This window comes from Heterodontus francisci, unplaced genomic scaffold (genome assembly GCF_036365525.1).
Source record: "Heterodontus francisci isolate sHetFra1 unplaced genomic scaffold, sHetFra1.hap1 HAP1_SCAFFOLD_526, whole genome shotgun sequence".
In the NCBI taxonomy this organism is placed as follows: Eukaryota; Metazoa; Chordata; class Chondrichthyes; order Heterodontiformes; family Heterodontidae; genus Heterodontus; species Heterodontus francisci.
Window position 1 is genome coordinate 503,315 of NW_027141143.1, and position 17,231 is coordinate 520,545.

Consider the following 17,231-nt stretch of genomic DNA (forward strand, 5'->3'; position numbering starts at 1 on the left):
ACATTTGAGTTAAATCTGAGTACACACATTGTGGACATGCATAAAATGTACCATCTACAAGGTACACTGCAGCAACGCACCAAGGCTCCTTAGACAGTACCTTCCAAACCCACAACCTCTACCAACTAGAAGGACAAAGGCAGCAAATGCTGATGAACACCAGCACCTGCAAGTTCCCCTCCAAGTCACATACCATCCTGACTTGGAACTATATCGCCATTCCTTCACTGTCACTGGGTCAAAATCCTGAAACTTCCTTCCTAACAGCACTGTGGATGTACCTACCTCACATAGACTGCAGTGGTTCAAGAAGGCAGCTCACCTTCTTAAGGGCAATTAGGGATGGGCAATAAATGCTGGCCTGGCCAGCGACGCCCAAACTCCAAGAATGAATTTTAAAAACACATATAAATGTAATCAGATTCATCCAGCAGTTGAGCAACACTAGGGAGTGTATTTCACAAAAACAAGTAACAAATGCAAGGGTGAGTGGCCAAAGATCAAAAGGTCTGAAAATTAGTGGCTGAAGACAAAAAGTCAGAATATTTTTCTGACAAGGAATCATGTAATTATAGCACTTTTAATGAAGCAAACTAGTTGTGTCATGGTAATTTTGTACAATTTTGCATATGTAATGAATAAAATTGCACTGTACTCAAAACAATTTCATGAGACTTACCTGACAGCTGATAATAGGTTTTACAGAGCTTCATGTTCTCAATGTCCTGCTTCTGTCTATTTATAGATTTTTCATGTAAAAGGTGTTCTGTGAAGATGTGTCAACTTCACTGGAAAGCAACATTTAGAAGCAAACTAGACTGAACATTCTGGCACCTTGGTAAGTGATGTGCAAAAATCAGTAGGTATATAAATTAATAAAAACTAAACATTTAACATACATTGACAATCCAGAACCTTGACGATAAGTGGGGTCATTTTTCTTACTTTGTGCTGCGTTAATCACCTGAACGAAGCAGATAGCAAGATCAGGTGCACGACAGCTTTTCCAGATAATCTTAAGCAATGTCAAACCACACATTGAAAAAAGATGGCCAGAGTTATACTCCTTGCTTTGCATCACTAAGGCGCAAAAACCGGCTTCACACTGACTCAAGGTTTACAGTGTGACTGGGGCAGTAGACAGTGAAAGTGGAGATGAACAATGAATGGAATTCAGCCATACACCTGAGCAAACCGATAAGTGGAAATTCCAGATCACTTCAGTTGCTGCAATGCACAGGACATATGAAGTTTATACAACTCATGCTCACTGCAGGATATTCACATTCAGTAACCAGTTTGTGCAGGGTTTTCAGAAATTACTTTGTTTGTACACAGCAGTGTGTGTCTAAACATACAAATTAGGAGCAGGAGTCGGCCACTCAGCCCTTCAAGCCTGCTCTGTCATTCAATAAGTTCATGTCTGAACTGATTACTCCACATTTCCAACTACCCCCGATAACCTTCCACCTCCTTGCTTATCAAGAATCTATCTCCCTCTGTCTTCAAAATATTCAAATGTGAATGGAAGCAAGTTTCAAATTCCTATTGACAGACCAATGTTTTTTGCTGCAGACCAGCGACTTGCCAGCTACTGATCCTGCACCATTAATTTTAAGCCATGTCAAATGAGCTGTGTCAGTTCTCAGGTGGTCTCTGCTAAGATATCCCATGGAGGCAAAAACAAACATTGGGAATTGGTCTGTGTCCTTTTTGGAAATTTACAGAACACTGACACACAGAAGTTGTGGAGGAGTATGCACATCCACCCACTTAGTATCCTGCTTCAAGTTCCTTTCCACCGACTATAAAAAATAAACACAACTTAAAAACAGGTAAAAAGACCACCGAGCAGTTTTGTATTTGGTCAACTTTAAAAAAAGAAAATCAGAACTGATTGCTTTAATTTTTGTCAAAGCCGGTCGCGGCCGGAAAGGGAGAACCTATTGGTGGATTTCCAAAATCCCAATGTTGGAAATCTGCTGTTTCATGGACATTTCTCAGCCCTGAGTTACTTGTGAACTCGCTGGTGTGTCAGCAGGTTGGATGAAGTAGTGAATCTCTTCTCACACTCTGAGCAGGTGAACGGCCTCTCCGCAGTGTGAACTCGCTGGTGTGTCAGCCGGTTGGATGAAGTAGTGAATCTCTTCTCACACTCTGAGCAGGTGAACGGCCTCTCCACAGTGTGAACTCGCTGGTGTGTCAGCCGGTTGGATGAAGTCGTGAATCTCTTCCCACACTCTGAGCAGGTGAACGGCCTCTCCCCAGTGTGAACTCGCTGGTGTGTCAGCCGGTTGGATGAAGTAGTGAATCTCTTCTCACACTCTGAGCAGGAGAATGACCTCTCTCGAGTGAGAGCTCGTTGGTGTGTCAGAAGATGGAATGAAGTAATGAATCCCCTACTGTGTTCTGAACAGGTGAATGGCCGCTCCCCATTGTGAACTCGCTGGTGTCTGAGCAGGTGGGATGAAGTAATGAATCCTTTCCCACACACAGAGCAGATGAACGGTCTCTCTGCAGTGTGACTGCGCTGGTGTACAGTGAGCTCAGATGATTGCTTGAACCCAGCCCTGCAATAAGAACACCTGAACGGTCTCTCCTCAGTGTGAACACGTTGATGGGACATCAGTTCAGTAGTACTCAGAGAGTAGTAAGGGCGTGGAACGCCCTGCCTGCAGCAGTAGTAGATTCGCCAACTTTAAGGGCATTTAAGTGGACATTGGATAGACACATGGATGAAAATGGAATAGTGTAGGTCAGATGGTTTCACAGGTCGGCGCAACATCGAGGGCCGAAGGGCCTGTACTGCGCTGTAATGTTCTAATTCTAATTCTAAAAACATTTATAGCAATTCCCACAATCTGGACATTTAAAAGGTCTCTCCCCAGTATGAACTCGCTGGTGTTTCAGCAGGTAGGATGACTGAGTGAATCCCTTCCCACACTCAGAGCAGGTGAACAGCCTCTCCAGAGTGTGACTGCATGGATGGGTTTCCAGCTCAAATGGATGATTCAATCCTTTCCACAGTTCCCATATTTACATGGTTTCTTCCCAGTGTGACTGCACTTGTGTTTCAACAGGCCCGATGATCGGCTGAAACCTCTTCCACACACAGAACACGTGTACAGTTTCTCCCCACTGTGATCAGTGCTTTTTCCTTCCATGTTCAAAATCCAGTGATATTTGGGTTGCGATAAATTGGGCAAGTCCTTCAGAACCCGATCAAATGTTTGCTTTGCATTTCACAACTGCAAATCCTCCTCTTCTAAAACCCTGTGAAATTGCATGAAAATGGAAAATTTGTCTGTGAGAGAAGCCACAAAAACACAAAGGCAGGTTGTGAAATGGAGCTGAATGAATCTGGTAATTCATGGGACTGACAATAGGAAAAAGTGACCATGAAAGCTGCTGGATTGATGGACAACCCCAACTGGTTCACTAATGTCCTTCAGGGAAGGGAACCTGCCAACCAGTCTGGACCTACACAAGACTCTGCCCTCTATAGGAGGAAGGAGGGAGAGGAAAAAAAAGAGAGGGAGGGAGGGAGGAGAGGAGGGTGATTTTATGTATGTACAATTGGACCAGAACTTTGAACAGAACCTCCCAAACCCTCAACTTCCATCATCTAGAAGGACCAGGGTAGCAGGTGTATGTGAACACCATCACCTCAAAGTTCCCATCCAAGTCACACACCATCCTGACTGTCTGACATCCAGTACTGGATGAACAGAACTTTCCTCCAATTAAAGATTGGGAAGTCTTCACTTCCTGCCACGAACTTCACTCTCTGGGCACCAACTTTATCCTTCTCACTGGCAACTGTCTGAGGCTAAACCAGACCATTCATAACCTTAGTATCATATTTGACCCCAAGATGAGCTTCAAACTGCATATCAGCACCATCACTCAGACTGCCTAGTTCCACCTCAGTAACATCGCCAGACTTCACCACTGTCTCAGCTCATCTGCCTCTGAAACATACATTCATGTATTTGTTACCTCTCAACTTGACTATTCTAACACATTCCTGGCCAGCATCCCACATTCTACCCTCCATAAACTTTAGATCATCCAAAACTCTGCTGCCTGTGTCGTTACTCGAACCACGTCCTGTTCACCCATCACAACTGTGCTCACTGGCCGACACAGGCTCCCAGTTAAATAGCACCTCAATTTTAAAATACTCATCCTTGCTTTCAAATCTCTCCATACCCTCACGCCTCACTATCTCTACAATCTCCTCCAGCTCTAGCAGACAGAGTTTCGAAACACTCAGCAACACAACTACAGTGAAACATCCTCGGAGGAAAAGGGGGTGCAGTGTGTGATGCAACTCACAAGGACCTTGTCCGCCGCCATCACTCACACTGCTTGGCATTGCGCTTCCGCGAAAAGTAGTTCGGCACTGCGCATGCCTGGACTCCAATGCCGTGAACCGTGAACATTTTTTTTTAACGCCGACAATGTTGGGTTGAAGCCCCGCCATTGAACTTCCCAATATAAGCGCTGGAAGGGAGTGGGAGAGTCATCGAAAATGACGAGTCAAAGGGCATCGGAGGGAGCGGGGAAGATAAGCTGTGATTGAGCATGAAACTGAATGCGGTGATTGAAGCGGTGATCATGGAAGGGAGCAGGGACCTGAATGCGACCATTGAGGCGGTTTGGATTTAATTCGCGTTTTGTGTCAAATTCAGCAGTGCCATCTTTACTCCTGGCAACTGCCTGAGGCACAGTGACGATTCAGTCGATGAGGTTGCATTTGCGCATGTACCAGTGATGCAGCACCTATTTGGTTTCGTTGCCAGCAAACGCGCCATTAATATATGTTTGCTGCTTTATACCATTTTACTTTTCTGAGTATGAACCATGTACTACCCCTCCATTCCCCGACTGGTAAATGGCAGCCTATAGTGCCCAGAATGCACCGCGCGCAGAAATACGGCCTATCTCCACCCCAAGAACCGCAACACGCACGCATCAGAAGGCTCCGCCCCACGGAGTCGTCTGTCTCCTTGAGCATGCGCGGTGCCGTTCCCGGAAGTTGAGCGCAGCCTCGGTAACACCGAGTTTCAACGGCTCTCAGGCCCTGAATCAGAGCCGCCGGGTTCGGCGGACGTGCGGCGAGAACCCCGGGGGAAGGGAGGGGCCGCATTAAAGCGATGGTGCAGCGACTTCAGTCTCCGAGCCGCCATTTCCCAGTTTCTTCTCCCGTTTCCAGCGAGTCAGGAAGCCTGTGAGTTGATTGGCTGGTAAGTTTTGTAACTTTGTTTCCCTTTCTCCAAAGTTCGGAAGTTTGTCCAAGGAGCTGGAAATTAAACATTCCAGTTTTCATCAGAATAAGGGGCAGCTTCCTGAGATTTAACTGACACCAATAGAAGGGAAGTGAGTAGCCGGTGAGTAGTCTTTTATTTTTAAGTATTGAGGTTTATTATTTATTTATTTAGAGATACAGCACTGAAACAGGTCCTTCGGCCCACCGAGTCTGTGCCGACCATCAACCAGCCATTTATATTAATCCTACATTAATCCCATATTCCTACCACAAGCCCTCAATTCCCCTACCACCTACCTGCACTAGGGGCAATTTACAATCGCCAATTTACTTATCAACCTGCAAATCTTTGGCTGTGGGAGGAAACCGGAGCACCCAGCAGAAACCCACGTACAGGCCGAATGGCCTGTTCCTGTGCTGAACTGTTCTTTGTTCTTTGTTTGTGATTGGTTGGGTAATTAACAACTGTTAGTCAATTTAATTAGCTTTAAAAAATAAGGGGAAAGTTGTTTAAAAAAAGACCTCGAGTGATAAAGTGAGTTCTAAGAGTGTGTTTTTTTTAAATTAGAGTAATTTAGATTGTCGTGGGTAGTGTTTGGAGTAGAACAATCCTCTCGTGTAATTAATATTTTTTAAAGGGAGTAACTAATTAATCTAAAGGTAAGTCATGGCAGGAGAGCTCAGCCCCGTGATATGCTCCTCCTGCGCGATGTGGGAAATCAGAGATGCTTCCAGTGTCCCTGACGACCATGTGTGCAGGAAGTGGATCCAGCTGCAGCTACTGACTACCCGCATTATGGAGCTGGAGCTGCAGGTGGATTCACTGTGGAGCATCGGCGATGCTGAGGACGTTGTGGATAGCACGTTTAGAGAGGTGGTCACACTGCAGGTAATGGCTGCACAGGCAGAAATGAGATGGGTGACCACCAGATGGAGTAGTAGGCGCAGGCAGGTTGTGCAGGAGTCCCCTGTGGCCATCCCCCTCTCAAACAGATAGACCACTTTGGATACTGTTGGGGTGAATGACCTCCCAGCGGAAAGCAGCAGCAGCCAAGTTTGTGTTACCACGCATGGCTCTGCTGCACAGCAGGGGAGGAAAAGGACTGCAAGAACTATACTGATAATGGATTCTATCGTAAGGGATACAGATAGGCATTTCTGTGGCGACAAACATGACTTCAGGATGGTATGTTGCCTCCCTGGTGCTAGGGTCAAGTTAGTCACGGAATGGCAGCAGGACATTCTGAAGGGGGGGGGGGGGGGCGAATAGTCAGAGGTCGTGGAACACATTGGTACCAACGACGGAGGTAAAAAGCGGATGAAGACCTGAAACAAGAATTTAGGGAGCTAGGTGGCAGATTAAAAAGCAGGACCTCAAAGGTTGTAATCTCTGGATTACTCCAGTGCCACATGCTAGTGAGTATAGGAATAGGAGGATAGAGCAGATGAATGCGTGGCTGAAGAGATGGTGCAGGAGGGAGGGCTTTAGCTTCCTGGATCACTGGGTCTGTTTCTGGCAAAGGTGGGACCCGTATAAGTTGGACGAACATCCTTGCTGGGAGGTTTACGAGTGCTGTTGGGGGCAGTTTCAACACATTTGGCAGAGGAATGGGATACAGAGTGGAGGTATAGGAGTGGGTGATGCTCAGTCAAATCTCGAAGAGAAACTGAGTCAGTCTGTTAGGCAGAGCAAATATAGACCTGTTAAGGCACAAGTGACAAATGCAAGGCTGGATTGCATTTATTTTAATGCAAGACAGATGAATTGAGGGTGTTGATTAGCATATGGGATTATGATATAGTTGCTATCACGGAGATGGTTGAGGGAAGGGCAGGACTGGCAGCTCAATATTCCAGGGTATAGAATCTTCAGGTGTGACAGGAGAAGGGATAAAAGAGGCGGTCGCATTGCACTGTTGATCAAGGAGTCAATTACTGCAGTTTCTTTTCTTTCTTCTTTTGGGCCTCCTTATCTCGAGAGACAATGGATACGCGCCTGGAGGTGGTCAGTGGTTTGTGAAGCAGCGCCTGGAGTGGCTATAAAGGCCAATTCTGGAGTGACAGGCTCTTCCACAGGTGCTGCAGAGAAATTTGTTTGTCGGGGCTGTTGCACAGTTGGCTCTCCCCTTGCGCCTCTGTCTTTTTTCCTGCCAACTACTGAGTCTCTTCGACTCGCCACAATTTAGCCCTGTCTTTATGGCTGCCCGCCAGCTCTGGCGAATGCTGGCAACTGACTCCCACGACTTGTGATCAATGTCACACGATTTCATGTCGAGTTTGCAGACGTCTTTATAGCGGAGACATGGACGGCCGGTGGGTCTGATACCAGTGGCGAGCACGCTGTACAATGTGTCTTTGGGGATCCTGCCATCTTCCATGCGGCTCACATGGCCAAGCCATCTCAAGCGCCGCTGACTCAGTAGTGTGTATAAGCTGGGGGTGTTGGCCGCTTCAAGGACTTCTGTGTTGGAGATATAGTCCTGCCACCTGATGCCAAGTATTCTCCGAAGACAGCGAAGATGGAATGAATTGAGACGTCGCTCTTGGCTGGCATACGTTGTCCAGGCCTCGCTGCCGTAGAGCAAGGTACTGAGGACACAGGCCTGATACACTCGGAGTTTTGTGTTCCGTGTCAGTGCGCCATTTTCCCACACTCTCTTGGCCAGTCTGGACATAGCAGTGGAAGCCTTACCCATGCGCTTGTTGATTTCTGCATCTCGAGACAGGTTACTGGTGATAGTTGAGCCTAGGTAGGTGAACTCTTGAACCACTTCCAGAGCGTGGTCGCCAATATTGATGGATGGAGCATTTCTGACGTCCTGCCCCATGATGTTCGTTTTCTTGAGGCTGATGGTTAGGCCAAATTCATTGCAGGCAGACGCAAACCTGTCGAAGGAGGGATGATATCTGAGAAGGTTCTTCAAATGAGGCCAGATGAGTAGAACTTGAAAACAAAAAGGGGGCAATCACTTGGCTGGGAGTGTACTGCAGGCCTCCAAACAGTCAGGGAGAGATAGAGGAGCAGATATGTAGGCAAATCTCAGAGAGGTGTAAAAATAATGGAGTAATAATAGGGGATTTCAACTTACCTGATATCAACTGGGATGGTCTGAGTGTAAAAGACTTAAAGGGGGCGGAGTTCTTAAAATATATACAGGAGACTTTTTTGAGCCAGTACCTAGAACGTGCAACAAGAAAAGGCGCAGTACTGGACCTAATCCTAGGGAATGATGCTGGACAAGTGGTAGAAGTGTCAGTGGGGGAGCATTTCGGGGATAGTGATCATAACTCTAAGAAAAAGACAAAGGCGGGCTGGAAATAAAAGTACTGAATTGGGGGAAGGCCGAGTTCAATATGATAAAACAGGATCTGGCCAAAGTGGACTGGGAGCAGCTACTTGTAGGAAAGTCTGCATCAGACCAGTGCGAGTCATTCAAAGAGGAAATAGTGAGGGTTCAGAGGCAACATGTACCCGTAAAGGTGAAGGGTAGGACCAACAAGTCCAGGGAAACCTGGATGTCAAGGGATATAGAGGATTGGATCAGAAAAAAAAAAGGAGGCTTATGCCAGATTCAAAGTGCTGAAAACAGCAGAGGACCTGGAGGAGTATAGAAAGTGTAGTTTGTGGGGTGGGGGGGGGTACAAAAAAAAGTAATTAGGAGAGCAAAGAGGGGGCATGAAAAAACACTGGCGGGCAAGATCAAGGAAAACGCTAAGGCATTTTCTAAGTATATTAAGGGCAAGAGGATAAGCAGTGAAAGAGTGGGGCCCATTAGGGACCAAAGTGCCAATCTGTGTGTGAAGTCGGAGGACATAGGTGAGGTTTTAAATGATTACTTTGCATCTGTGTTCACTATGGAGAAGGATGATGTAGGTGTAGAGATCAGGGAGGGGGATTGTGATACACTTGAACATATTAGCATTGAAAGTGAGGAAGTATTAGCTGTTTTAGCGGGCTTAAAAGTGGATAAATCCCCAGTCCCAGATGAGATGTATCCCAGGCTGTTATGTGAGGCAAGGGAGGAGAGAGCAAGGGCTCTGACATAAATTTTCAGATCCTCTCTGGTCACAGGAGAGGTACCAGAGGACTGGAGGACTACGAATGTGGTGCCATTATCAAGAAGGGTAGCAGGGATAAACCAGGTACTGACAGGCCAGTGAGTCTAACATCAGTGGCTGGGAAAACATTGGAAAAAATTCTGAGGGACAGGATTAATCTCCACTTGGAGAGGCAGGGATTAATCAGGGATAGTCAGCATGTCTTTGTTAGGGGGAGATCGTGTCTAACTAACTTGATTGAATTTTTCAAGGCAGTGACTAGGTGTGTAGATGAGGGTAAAGCAGTTGATGTAGTCTGCATGGACTTCAGTAAGCTTTTGATAAGGTCCCACATGGGAGAGTGGTTAAGAAGGTCAGAGCCCATGGGATCCAGGGCAATTTGGCAAATTGGATCCAAAATTGGCTTAGTGGCAGGAGGCAGAGGGTGATGGTCGAGGGTTGTTTTTGCGAGTGGAAACCCGAGACCAGTGGTGTACCGCAGGGATCGGTACTGGGACCCTTACTGTTTGTAGTGTACATTAATGATTTAGATGTGAATATAGGAGGCATGATAAGTAAATTCGCAGTTGACATGAAAATTGGTGGTGTCGTAAATAGTGAGGAGGAAAGCCTTAGATTACAGGACGATATCGATGGGCTGGTAAGATGGGCAGAGCAGTGGCAAATGGAATTTAATCCTGAGAAGTGTGAGGTGATGCATTTTGGGAGGACTAACAAGGCAAGGGAATATACAATGGATGGTAGGACCCCAGGAAGTACAGAGGGTCAGAGGGACCTTGGTGTACTTGTCCATAGATCACTGAAGGCAGCAGCACAGGTAGATAAGGTGGTTAGGAAGGCATATGGGATACTTGCCTTTATCAGCTGAGGCATAGAATATAAGAGCTGGGAGGTTATGGTGGAACTGTATAAAACGCTAGTTAGGCCACAGCTGGAGTACTGTGTACAATTCTAGGCACCACACTATAGGAAGGATGTGATTGCACTGGAGAGGGTGCAGAGAAGTATCACAAGGATGTTGCCTGGTCTGGAGCATTTCAGGTATGAAGAGAGACTGAAATGGCTGGGGTTGTTTTCATTAGAGCAGAGAAGGCTGAAGGGGGACATGATTGAGGTATTCAAATTTATGAGGGGCATTGATAGGTTAGATAGGAAGAAACTTTTTCCCTTCGTGGAGGTGTCAATAACCAGGAGACATTGATTTAAGGTAAGGGGCAGGAGGTTGAGAGAGGATTTGTGGGGAAAAAAAAAGTTTCACCCAGAGGGTGGTTGGAATCTGAAAAGCACTGCCTGAAGAGGTGGTAGAGGCAGGAACCCTCACAACATTTAACAAGTATTTAGATGAGCACTTGAAACGCCATAGCAGACAAGACTATGGGCCAAGTGCTGGAAAATGGGATTAGAATAGTTAGGTGCTTGATGACCGGCACGGACATGATGGGCCGAAGTGCCTGTTTCTGTGCTGTATAACTCTCTGACTCTATTTACAGCACAGGAGGAGGCCATTCCGCCCATTGTATCTGTTCATCCCACTTTCCAGTTGTTACAACCTCAGAGATTGTCAATATGAAAAATATGAGATATGAATCCCCAGACCACACTAATAAATTACACAAGATTTCACATTTTCAGTCTTTTGTTCTAATAACTAAACTAAAAGAAATCCACAATTATCTAAACAGCACTTTGATTGTAAATTGTGGTGTCAGCTATTTCCAAAGATATTTTCTTTACTTATTCAACACTTGACTATCTCACACCACACTGATACATTACACAGTCCTTTTTGATAACAAAAGCCTTTGCAGTTACAAGTCCCAAATTCCTGCCAATGATGGGGCTGCTCCGACCTCTGGAGTGCACATCCTGTGTAATGTGCCAACTCCAGATAACCATTTGTGTAGGAAGTATCATTGGGGGAGGTGGTGACATCGGGGTAATGTCACTGGAACATGGGTTCGAATCCCACCACGGCAGATGGTGACATTTAAATTCAATTAATAAATCTGCAATTAAAAAGCCATCTGGTTCATGAGATGGGAAATCTGCTGTCCTTACCTGGTCTGGCCTACATGTGACTCCAGATCTACAGCAATGTGGCTGACTCTGAAATGCCCTCTGAAATGGCCGAGCGAGCCTCTCAGTTGTCAAGGGCAGTTTGGGATGGACAATAAATACTGGCCGAGCCAGCAACACCCACATCACATGGATGAAGATAAAACAAGTTGCAGCACCTCGAGCTCCGGTTTTCGGAGCATGAACTGCAGCTGGTGTCACTGCGGTGCATCCATGAGGTGAGAGATTTGTGGACAGCACGTTTCTCGATATGGTCACCCTGCAGCTGAAGAGTATGCAGGGAGAGAGGCAATGGGTGGCCAACTGACAGTCAAGAAGAAACAGGCAGGGAATGCAGGAGACCCCTGAGTGCATCTCACTCTCCAACCAGTATTCAGTTCTGAATACTGATGAAAGTGATGGTTCATCTAAGGAGTGCAGCCAGAGTCAAGGCCATGGCAGCACAGTTGGATCAGCTTCACAGAGGGTCACAAAGCTGACTGACTGAGCAATAGTGATAGGAGATTTGATAGGGGAATACACAGGCGTTTCTGCAGCCGCAGACGTGAATCCAGGCTGGTGTGTGGCCTCCCTCAGGACAATGTACAGCAGGGTGCATGTACAGTCATCCTGGGCCAGGAAGCAGGAGGAGAGAATGTTGTGAATTTCTATCCTGGACTGACAGTGATGGTTTTTGTAAACTCCTTTTACAGGGGCTTAGAAGCAGGGGATATGCAGATGGGGAATCTCGAGCCAAACATCACATCAAGATCTGACAGAGTCACTCGATACATCAGGACCTGAATATCATCGGCCTTTGAATGTGGAAGGAGAAAGCTTTGTCTGTTCTGTCTGTGGGAAAAGATTTCAGGTATCAGTGAGAGTGGAAAAGCACTGAGATACACAAAGCCCTGGTTAGACCACACCTGGAATATTGTGTTCAGTTCTGGGCACCACAGCTTCGGAAGGATATAATGGCCTTGGAGGGAGTGCAGGGTAGATTTACCTGAATGATACCTGGACTCCAAGGGTTAAATTACGAGGAGAGATTACACAAATGAATCAGAGTCATTACAGCACAGGAGGAGGACATTGATCTTTTTGATTCCATCCCACTCTCTGCAGAACAATCCAGTCAGTCCCATTCCCCCACTCTATCCCCGTAGTCCTGCAGGTTTATTTGCCTCAAGTGCCCATCTAATTTCCTTTTGTAATCATTGATCGTCTCCACTTCCACCACCCTCGTAGGCAGTGAGTTCCAGGTCATTATCATTCACTGTGTAAAAAAACTGCTTCCTCACATCCCTCCTGTATCTCAAAACCTGAATCTGTGTCCACTAATCCTTGTATCATCAGCTAATGGGAACAGCTTTTCTTGGTCTGCCTTATCTAAACCTGTCATCATTTTCAACACCTCTATCAGATCTCCCCTCAATCTCCTTTGCTCCAAGGAGAACAACACCAGCTCCTCCAACCTAACCTTGTAGTTAAATTCTCTCATCTCAGGAACCATTCTGATAAATCTCTGCACCCTCTCAAGGACCTTCACATCCTTCCTAAAGTGTGGTGACCAGAACTGGATGCAATACTCTAGTTGTGGCCTAACCAGAGCTTTATAAATGTTCAGCATAACTTCCTTCCTTTTGTGTTCAATACCTCTATTTATGAGGCCCAAGATCCCATTTGCTTTGCCAACTGTTCCCTCGATACATCCTTCCACTTTCAGTGATCTCTGCACATGAACCCTCAGGTCCCTCTATCCCTGCAAATTCTTTAGAACTGTACCATTAAGTGTATGTTGCCTCACCCTATTCCTTCTGCCAGAATGAATCACCTCACTGTGAGGGTTGTAGTCCCTGGAATTCAGAAGATTAAGGGGTGATTTGATTAAACTTTTCAAGATATTAATTGAAACTGATAGGGTAGATAGAGAGAAACTCTTCTCCATCACCTGCAATACTCGGCAGCATCGTCTAAAACATGGAGCCAGAACTTTCATTAATCCACCCCTGGGCCCAGTGAACCTGAGCATTAATCCACCCAGGCTGAATGTGCACAGAATTACAGCCCAGAAACAGGCCGTTCAGCCCCTCTAGTCTGTGCAGCTGTTTATAATCCACATGAGCCTCCTCCCAATCTAATTACATCATCCCACCCTGCCCTCATATCCCTCTATTCCCTTCTCCCTCATAAATGTATTGAGCCTCCCCTTAAACACATCATTGTTATCACCTTCAATCACTCCACATGGCAGTGAGTTCCACATTCTCACCACTCTCTGAGTAGACAAATTCCTCCTAAGTTCTCTATTTGACCTGTTAATGTCTGTATTATATTGCTGCCCCCTTGTTCTGACTCCCTGATAATTTTAAAGACCTCTATCAGATCTCCTCCTCGTCTTCTCTTTTCCAGAGCAAGGATCCCCAGCCTGCTCAATCTTGCTGGATAGTAACATCCTCTCTGGTGACATCTTTGTAAATCTATTCTGCACTTTCTTCAGTCTTCAATATCCTTTTTTAATCTGGAGACCAGAACTGCTCACAGTCCTTCTAAGTGAGGTTCTCTATAAATTCAACATTCCCTCCCTGCTGTTACATTGCATTCCTCGAGAAAAGAACATCAGCTCTTTCTTTGCTCTCTTATCCACTTGTGTTGCTCCTTTTAGTGATTTATGTGACTCTGTTCCCAGATCTCTTTGCTCCTCTGCTCCATTTAAGTTCTTACATTCTAACCAATAACTGGCCTCCTTATTCCTCCTCCCAAAATGAACCAGCTCACATTTCACTATGTTGAATTTCATTTCCCATTTATCTGTCCAGTCTGCCAGCCTGTTTATGTCTTCCTGGATTTCAATGCACTCCTCCACATTATTAGTTCTATCATCCAGTTTGGTGTCAACTACAAGTTATGAAAACATCCCTCTAATTCCTGAGTCCAAATGTGGGTGAAGAACAGAATTCCCAGTGTACTTCACACCATAGTTGATGTCCCGGGCACTCGGGTTTCTGTATAATTTATTTAATAATTTTCTCCATTGTCTCTCTGGCCCTGATCTCAATGGGATGACACAAAATCATCCATTCAATATTTGGAGCTTTCAGTGGAGGATTCATTACCCAGGACTCCCGTGATAAGGGTCAGTCCCTTTTCAATGACCACAGGGGCCCGGTGTATTGGCGTGGGATCGAACAGTGCACTGAGCATGGCCAGCGTAGGAAATGGAGATGGACTGAGATGGACCAGGTGGATCGGGAGGCGAGAGGAGATTGTGGGTACAGGGGAGGAATTGGTGCCGTGGGTGGGCTCGGAGGCTTCATATACACCTGGGGTAGGCCAAGAGGCCCTGTGTTTACCTCATGGTGACAGGCCCGGGGGAGAGGGGTCACTGGCCGCCATCTTGGACAGGGCGGGGTCAGGGTGCAAGCACAGCCATCTTGGTGAAGGCACAGAGAGCAAACAGGACCTGACAAACTGTTTCCAACTGGGTCCGAGTGCCCAGGAGATGGAGCATCCTGGACAATAGGGTTTTCAGCAGCTTCACCCACTCTCAGGCTGCATGTGATGTTTGCAGCCTTGAAGAGTCCATGGGCCATGTATATATTCACTGTGAGAGGTTACAGCCCCTGTATCGTTACCCGAAGGGGCTGCTTCTCAACTTAGAATCCTGGAAATTTACAGTACGGAAGGAGGCCATTCGGCCCATCGTGTCCTCGTTGGCTGACAAGGAGCCATCCAGCCGAATCCCGCTTTCCAGCTCTTGGTCCATAGTGTGATGATCCTGTATTTTTTTTCTAGGAAGAATGCAGTGTGCCTTTAAGGCTGGAAAAGGAGCAGTACTGCTTTGAGGCAACAAGCTCCAGAGACTGAGTCAAAGAATGTATTCTCGTTGCCCCGGGATACATCCACTCAGAGACTGAAGATCGAGAGATGCATTGTTTCCAATTGACATTTGAAACTAGTTGAAAAAGTAGCATTTGAGACACCGTTAACAGAGACAGACACAGATGATCATCCAGCATACACTGAAGGAAAAGAGAGCACTCTCTTGGTTTATTTAAACCCTATTTATTATACTCTCAGAATTCTGATGTCAAGCCAGATTAATTTCTAAAAAAAAATATCCAATTCCTTTAACTACTGAACTGTAATTGTTGAAATTTATCGCTGGAGAAGAACAGCATCAATTCAACTGCTGAACTAGACTGTGGACTGTTCTACTGTTGAAGAAACTCTTATTTTCTCCCCCCATCACACGGCTGTGAGGACTTCAAGCAACATTGGACTATTCCATTTAGGAAGATTTCACTTCGGCAGGAGCATAAATATGCAAAGTCACTATTTTTTCTGTTTTAACTGTTTATATGTTAGTAGTGTTTAAGAATTTAGTTTTTCTAATTAAACAGTTAATTTGTTGATCTAAAGACACCTGGTTTGGTTAGCCTTATTCGGGGGTTAATAGATGGTACAATTTGGCTGGATCTTTAATTTGGAATGTTTAAAATGTCAGGCGATCTGTGAGGGACGGGACTGAATCAACAGTGCGTTTCTCCCACCACTATCAAAATTGGATATTTTGACTGGGGGGGCTTTGACTTGAGCGGTCGGTCGTAATAATACCCTTGTAGTTTAGGGCACTTCACGTGCATATCCAAGTACTTTTTAATTGTTGTGAGGGTTTCTGCCTCTACCACCCTCCCAGGCAGTGAGTTGCAGATCCCCACCACCCTCTGTCTGAAAACATTTCCCCTCAAATCCCTTTTAAATTTCCTACCTCTTTCTCTAAATCTATGCCCCTGGTTATGGACCCCTCAGCCAAGGGGAATAGGTCCTTCCTATCCACTCTATTTAGACCCATCATCATTTTCTACACTTCAATTCGGTCTCCCCTCAGCCTCCTCTGTTCCAAAGAAAACAACCCTCACCTATCCAATATTTCCTCAGAACGAAAATTCTCCAATCCAGCCAACATCCTTGTAAATCTCCTCTGTATTTTCTCTAATATAGCCACATCTTTCCTGCAGTGCTTTGACCAGAACTGTACACAGTCCTCCAGCTGTGTCCAAACCAGTGTTTTATACATTTCCAACATAACCTCCATGCTCTTATATTCTCTGCCTTGGTTAATAAAGGCAAGTATCTCTTACGCCTTATGTACCTGCCCAGCCATGTTCAGGGATCTATGAACATGCACTCCAAGGCCCCTCTGTTCCTTTATACTTCTCAATATCCTACCATTTATTGTGTATTCCCTTGCCTTGTTAGCTGTCTCCAAATACATTACCTCACACTTCTCCAGATTGAATTCCATTTGTCACTATTCTGCCCACCTGACCAGTCCATTGATATCTTCCTGCAGTTTACAGCTTTCTTCTTCATTATCAACCACATGGTCAATTTTTGTTTCATCTGCAAACTTTTTAATCAAATCCCCTACATTCAAGTCCAAACCATTGATCTATAGAACAAAAAGCCAGTACTGATCCCTGCAGAACCTCACTGAAAACAGCCTTCCAGTCACACAAACACTCATCAACCATTACTCTTTGCTTCCTGCCTCTGAGTCAATTTTGGCTCTAACTTGCTGTTTTGTGTTGGATCCCATGGGCTTGTCATTCATGACCAGTCTGCCTTGTGGGACCTTATCAATGGCCTTGGTTACAGTTTAACCCCATTCTCCTAATCTCTGGCCACTCGGTGTGGAGGTGGGGTGGGAAGGTTGGAGGATCTTTTCTGGGACCTGCTCTTGGGCCTGATTAAAACACCACCCACACCCACAGCCCTTTCGATGACCTGCCCTTCCAAAACCCCCCAGTCCCACCAATGCCCTCCTCACCCTCACCTCATC

General features: G+C 45.8%; 1 long non-coding RNA gene across 1 annotated transcript; it reads left to right on the forward strand.

Moving 5' to 3' along the window:
• The first annotated feature begins 5,043 nt into the window (after nucleotides 1-5,043).
• Nucleotides 5,044-15,807, forward strand: LOC137362244 (uncharacterized). Its single transcript, XR_010972453.1, has 3 exons — nucleotides 5,044-5,249; nucleotides 12,100-12,257; nucleotides 15,182-15,807. It is a non-coding gene; the product is annotated as an uncharacterized lncRNA (long non-coding RNA).
• The last annotated feature ends 1,424 nt before the right edge of the window (nucleotides 15,808-17,231 follow it).